The 7078-nt window shown below is 43.9% G+C and overlaps 1 long non-coding RNA gene across 1 annotated transcript; it reads left to right on the plus strand.

The window, feature by feature from the left end:
• Positions 1-623: 623 nt before the first annotated feature.
• Positions 624-5682, plus strand: LOC149919010 (uncharacterized). Its single transcript, XR_016464719.1, has 3 exons — positions 624-1059; positions 3998-4150; positions 5439-5682. It is a non-coding gene; the product is annotated as an uncharacterized LOC149919010 (long non-coding RNA).
• Positions 5683-7078: the final 1396 nt, after the last annotated feature.

Raw genomic sequence — 7078 nt, forward strand, 5'->3', positions numbered from 1 at the left:
GATAAGATAAAAAAAGATATTTTTGCTGAAAGCTGGGAATGATTGCTTCACAATAGATATTTCAGTCATTGCTAGATACAAGGTCTTCATCTTCACTATGAGAGGCACATAAGATGCATCTGCTTTTACACAGATAGTTCTGAATGCCTGAAAATGTTTAATTTAGAGAAGCAAACTGGAGCACGCTGGTGGTGATTCAGGTTATTTCCATGCCATAGCTCCCCCTTGATGACCTCCAACCTCTGCAATGCAGCTGCTGCATTGCTTGAAGGCACCCACCAAGACCTCAGAAGCTCCCACTCCCTTCTTCACTTGCTGCACATGCAATGTAAGCAGAGGCAACATGTTCTTCACTGAGGTTTACAGGCTCCAAAGATCCCTGTGCAGAGCTGTTTTGCAGTCTTTGAGTATCCAAAGTCCATGAAAAGAAAAAGAAATCAAACTTTTCCTCCTTCTCCCCTGGTGTGCTTGATGAGATTTTACCTGCAGCCAAATCAATAATGAAACTGCTGCTGCTTTCAGTGGACCCATAGTTTTACCCAGAAACACTACCCAAATTAATTCAAGAACTATCCCAGTAACTCCCAAAGCATTGCCATTCATTGACCTGTGTTGCAGAAAATGTTGCAAAATCCCATCCTTTGGGGAGTTTAATGAACACAATCCACCTACTCCAGTTGTGGGCTTGGAAGACCCCACAGGACTTTTCCCTTCTTGTTCTGATAGCTCCTAGCAACAGTTCTTCTGCTTGCTGTCAGTAAACAATCTGCTCTTTGAACCTACAAGTTTCCACTATTTATAGTTCCTAACAGTCTTTGCTAACTGTACAGTCCGTAAGAAATGCCATCATATGAAGCCTGATTTGCTGAATCCAATGTTCCCCTTCCTTTGCCATATTGGATTACAAACAATTACACCTTTAATCTAATGTAATATGAAACTAAGGTCATAACAATTATTTACAAAGTGAACAATTGCATGGCATGAAACATGTTTCTTCAGTATGCGAGTCTGAAGTTTGGATCAGTCTGTGGCTTCCCAAACAAGAGTAAGAGAAAGGTAATGTAGTGTCATGAATAAGTGAATTTAAAAGTCAACTTTTTAATATGCAATTTTTAAAAATATAACCGTAGCATTTAATAAGTAAGAACCTTTAGCTCATGTAAAGCAAAGCATTTTCATTATTGCCAGATATTTAAAGAAGATTTTCTAGAGAAGTTCTCAAAAAGAATTAATAAAATCCTTGAAATCTTTCTAAATAAGCCTCCAAAAATCTGGTAAGAATTTGCTGCTTGGTTTTCCTGTTACTAAGTAGGAGAAGAAAAATAATTAGATGATCATTCTTGCTCAGAGCAAATATTCTCAGTGATCCTCTCAGCGGTCACTAAGCATTATTCTCTCCCCCATCTCCACCCCATTTCCTTACTACCACCGAAATTTGTTCAGTGCAAGGAAGAGGCAGCTGTATGGGACCAGGTGGCTGCAGCAGGCCTTGGAGCTGACCCAGGGTCCATGATGGTGCATAGCCTCCACGTAATCCAAAGATATCAGCACTCATGGAGCCACAGCTTAGGATATCATACTGTGGTGTTTTATTAATAATTTTATTGTGAAAACAGCTAACATTTTAGCTTAATCTCCTCTGACAGAGTGATAGCCCCGTTGGCTAAGTACATGAAGTTTTAGATGAGTGTACAAACACCTCCAGAAAGTAAAGGGGTCTGAGAGCTTTCTGGCTTTTCTTAATTCTGTTTACATCAGAAGAGTCTTGTGAAAGACCTGTCCCCTTGTATTCCCTTAAATTCCCTGCCAGTCAAGGCCAGATTTCAAAAGTGCAAAGACACAAATAAGTGAAGACAATTAAGTGCTGTTGTTTCAAACGTCTTTGAGAGTTTTTGTAAAGGTTTGGGATTTCTTAGTGATTCATTCTCCCCTATTCAGGTAACAGAAAGCATATTGCTGCAGGGGAAGGAAAAACGCAGATAAAACAGAGGATGTCTCATTTATCTCTCTGGACAGAGGAATTTCTCTCAGGAGTGCTTGTTCCATTTTTGTACTGGTACAAATTTGGTAATTGAGCGAATACTGTGGGCTTTGGTTTCACAGGATGGGAATAGCTCACAGCAGCCGAACCATGAGCGGCGGAACGCCTTTCTGAACGGGAGTTTTCATCATACTGCCACGCTGCTTGACCTCTAAATGCGCCGACACGCTGCAGTATCACTTAGACTGGGAAAGAATGTTGCTTTGCTATTGCCCAGGAGATTCAGGAGGATCCCATTACAGCAACGCAGTGCCTGCGTGTAATGGCAAAAACCAAGTATATAAGAAAACATAGTGTTAACTTAAGGACCCACTGCAGTCCATCAGATAAACCCAGTGTTTAAAGATAATACGAACGACCACTGTCATCCCGGCACTTACTTCTTAAATGCTGTCTGCAGCATGGTCTGCTTCTTTCTCATGCAGTTATCACAGCTCTGAATGATGTACTAAAATTATTCTTTGCAACCCCTGTTTTATTTCTTTTTTTCCTTTAAAATTATATACTATTAACCGATCAGAGGGATGCTGCTGGTTTTCAACTTGAAGACATAAAAAAAACCTAAAGATATATATTAAAAAATCGAGGCTTGTAGGGCAGATACCTTTTCACTTAATCAGCTGCTACACCTGGAAGCAAAAAGGATTCTCCCCATGATTTGGCCTCTTCCTCAGTTGTCTGGGCTGGGAAGATGAACCCTGCTCCTGTGCAATGTGCCTGGGTTCTGCTACCCTGCATAAAAGCTGTTGCTCGATTTTAAAGACTGCAAAGTGTCTCAAGGGTGGACCAGCCCAATTGTTTCCTGGCTAGCAAGAAACAAAGGAAGGAAGGCCGTTTTTCTGAAGTCAGTTCATCATCATCGATCAGTGGGATGCTGTGCTACGATACAGCACCAGGGAAGGAGGGCTCCGAGGGTCTGCAGGCAGGAACAAAGAGTACAGCTGCACTCACATTCTGTCCCAAGTGAGGCAGAAAATGGTACATATACCCCTCAATTTCTCTCCAGGTCAACTTCCAAACAAAGCTGTAGCAGTTTGCCATCCTGTTATTTTTGCTATGGCAGAAAGCAAGAACAAAAGGGTAAGCACTTCACTTGTGGCTGTGTAGCAAGTCAGTCACCAACAAAGAATCCATCACCATTTTATATGTAGCTTTATAAACAGATCTTTTTGAACACGAGAATAGATGGCCACCTCTCTGCCCTCAGTGAGAGCAGAAGTGCAGCCATACCAGCTCTTTATCCCTGTACAGAGCAGTTGTGCTTGCTTGCTTTGTGCATCCTGTAAAGTGATTGGCCTGAAATACAGCATTTAAGGGATAAAAAAATAGTTACCTTAATGCTCTGCTATCTAATGTAACTATGCTGTCCACACAGATCTGCAGCATCCTTAACTAAGGCTGCTAGTGGTACAGATCTCTGCAACAGAGTCTCTGTGAAATGCACACAATAGCCCAATAAAACACTGACATAGGTGTAGGCAGACATAAAAGGGCCATATATTCAAAATGCATGAGTCTTGATTTGCACCAATAAAAGCCACAGGGCCATGCATCTTACAGGAAGCTGTATATGCATAATTCATACCAGTGAACGTAAATGGCTGCTTGCATATGCATATACCTGTTTTCATATGCCTTTACCAATACACTGGAGTAATCGCTTGCCCATAAATGCACATGCATCTTCAGATACGAGATTGGAACGTGTCCCCTGGCATCTTTACACATATTTCTGTTTCTTCTCCCTGCTCTCTCAATTATGCCTTGTAAGAGGTCCTCATAAATCTCCACCTTTCTGCTGCGTTTTTTTCTCCCACCACCCTTTTTATAACCAGGCCTGCAGGTCTTTGTTATTTCTGTGACATTTCCAGCACTGCTTTCTGTAAAGTCATCTCAGACTTGTCTATTTTTAACCGAGTGACAATGTGGTTATCATTTCACTCTTGGTCCTAGGCCACGCCCTGACCACCTTGCCCTACTTCCTCAGAACAAGCCATCCCCAAACTAGATGTCTGCCTCCCTGGACTCCCATCACCTGAGTATGCCTTGCTGTTGTGGGAAGGGCTGCAGTCAGAAGCATGAAGATGAGGAGCATCCAGCATGCAGGTAGGGTAGCAGCAGCACTGCTCTCAGGGCTGCTGAAGCCTCTTTAGTGATGCTTTTCCCCTGTTTATTTCTGGCCAGAGATATACTCTGTCATACACGTTTTGTATATCCCTTAGCATCATTTTGTGCTTGCTTTTAAATGCAAAAAGTCAAAATATATACAGGGCACACGCTTCCAGAGAGGCACAATCACAGAATAATAAAACATCTCAAGTTGGAAGGGATGAGGATCATTGAGTCCAACTGCTGGCTCCACACAGCACCACCCAAAATCCAAACCCTGTCACTGAGAGCACTGTCCAAACGCTCCTTGAACTTCCTGCAGCTTGGGGCTGTGCCCATCGCCCTCTGGTGCAGACCCTTTCCCTAACCCCTATCTACCCCTCCCCTGACACAGCTCCATGCCGTTCTCTCAGACCCTGTTGCTGTCACAGAGAGCAGAGCTCAGCGCTGCCCCTCTGCTCCCTGTGAGGAGCTGCAGCCGCCATGAGGCCTCTGCTAATCTCCCCTGCACTGGGTTGAACTAACCCAGGGACCTCAGCCATTCTTCATACACCTTACCTTCCATACAATTCCCAATCTTCAGAGCCCTCCTTTGGATGCTCTTTGACAGTTTTTTGTCCTTCTTACATGATAGCACCTAAACCTGCACCCTATGCCAAGAGATGAGCGAAGGAAAAAATCGCTGCTTCTCATCAGCCCCAATGTTTTTATACAGTCCCTAAGTACAGTTGTCTGCCAGTGGCATAGAATGCCCAGCATTGGTTCAGCCATCCATACTCACTAAGCTGTCAGCTCCCTGTACCACTGGGTCATCTGGCATATGGGTCTTATTCAAATCCCAATTCTGTCAAATGAAGTCAGAGTGCAAGCAATGTTTATACTGGGGTTTGGCTCTCTATCAGCAGTGCTTGCTCTAGAACAGGCCTGCCAGCTACCCCTCCCAGGCTTTTGGATACAGTTGGCAGAGTGCACTGCTTTACTGTGTTGCAAAAACCATGAGAATGACAGGTTATTGGTCCCAGATTGGTGGTCGTATGTCTGGGTTCATGGCATCTGCAGGGATGGGTGGCTGTGATACAGGATGAGGGAACAAAAGCCGAGGAAAAGAAGGAAATCCTCCAGTCTCCAGAACAGATGCTGAGGAATGTGTACCATAAACCAAACCCAGATGTCTTGACTGATGAGCAAGCGCTATCTTTAATCTCTTATCTTTCCAGCTTTGAGTTTCATCATCATACTAAGCGCCCCTATCCTTACACTAGTCTAATGATTACTTTCTCCAAAGGGTTGAGGCGTGATTCAGAAGCAGAATGGTGACTCCTCACATCAGATTGAGTTACCATCTGTCTCACACACACTTTAGCTACAAGCTGCCAAATAGCTTCCATGTCTGAAAAACACAGCTGGAACCCAGCTTCAAAAACACCGCTACAGCCACCAGCAAGTAGATACCTCAGGACAAGGAGCTGCCTTCACTGACAGCACAGTGCTGCAGAGATGCAGTGAATGTGGCTTGGATTTAAACTGCTTTCTTCCAGAACTCAAGCTCTGTGGATTTTTTTTAATATATATATAAATATATATGACACTCTGAAATGCTATACAAATGTAATGCTTTTATGTAGGAATGTTACACGTCACCACTATACACACTCAAAGCAGCATCATGTCAAGGCGAAGGAGGTAGTGCAGAGAACCATTAAGTGCCATTTCATGTACACGCAGGTGGTTTATTCGAGAGAGAAAAATGGAGATGTCAAGAGGGATGAGTGATGGAGGCTGCCGGCAGGCAGCAGAGCCCCAACCACAGCCACAGTGTGGCTGGGGGAGGAGAGCAATGTTTGTCCCTGCTTCATCTGTGCTAATTTAGTCTCCATAGTGAGTGTAAAATGAGAAAAAAAAATGAGATACCTGGATTATGAATTTAGCTTGACTCCCATAGAGTATGGATAGAAATGTTTCAGCATGGCTAATATTTGTGAAACCTTTCAAAGACGTGAACAAGATGCTAAGTTGTATTAGTACAGCTCCCTTAGGATGCAATCATTTACCTGCTTGCAGGCATCACCAATCACATGTGGTACCACTGGTTGACTGATATCTCCTGATGTACCTCCTCAGGGAGGCATCCCCTTACTGTAAATCACTGAAACTCCCTGAGGGGACGTGAGGTGGGGGATGTGGCATGCCTGTCCCAGCAATGGAGGCATCTGCCACCCAGCAGCTCTGCAGTAGCCAGAGCATCTACAAACAGACATTAGAGCTGCCAGAAATGTGTGCCTCAGCAGCGCGGGGAGCAGGAGGTGGTCACAGCCTTAACTCTGGTGGGGACAATGATGTCTGTGGTGGCACTGGCAAAATGGAGGTGGAGGTAACTGTCTTTTGGAGCATAGTGCTTTCCGGCTGCTTTATTTGAAAAATGTAACATCTATGTATGCTCACTTTCACACACATTTGCATATAGGGTCACACACACATACAAAAAGCTCTTTCCAGCACAGGGGAGGAAACAAGCCAGGTTACATGAATAATGAAATGGAAAAGTTGCCCAGGGATACACTCCCAGACAGCTGTGGTTGCTGTGCTGTGACACTGCCATGGAAGCGTCACCTTCTGAATTCAGAGATTTTGGATAACAAAGAAAGCCTTGTAACTGACCTGGGTATTTATCTTTAAAAGCAAACATTAATGCTATTTCAGCTGTCAAAATAGAGCCACATCACCTGTTTGGGCTTTTATCCTCCATGGCTGCTCCATGACACTCCCCTGACACTGCCACCTCTGAGATCCTGGGAGCCAGAAACCTGCTCTGCTGGCAAAAGGTGACTGAAGAGGCTGAGACATGCATGCTTCCCCTTCTCTGAATGACCAACAATTCAGCTGAAGAAATATATATATTTTTTTCTTTTTCTGTTCCTTCCATTT

This window comes from Phasianus colchicus, chromosome 2 (genome assembly GCF_987193195.1).
Source record: "Phasianus colchicus chromosome 2, bPhaCol1.hap1.1, whole genome shotgun sequence".
NCBI lineage: Eukaryota > Metazoa > Chordata > Aves > Galliformes > Phasianidae > Phasianus > Phasianus colchicus.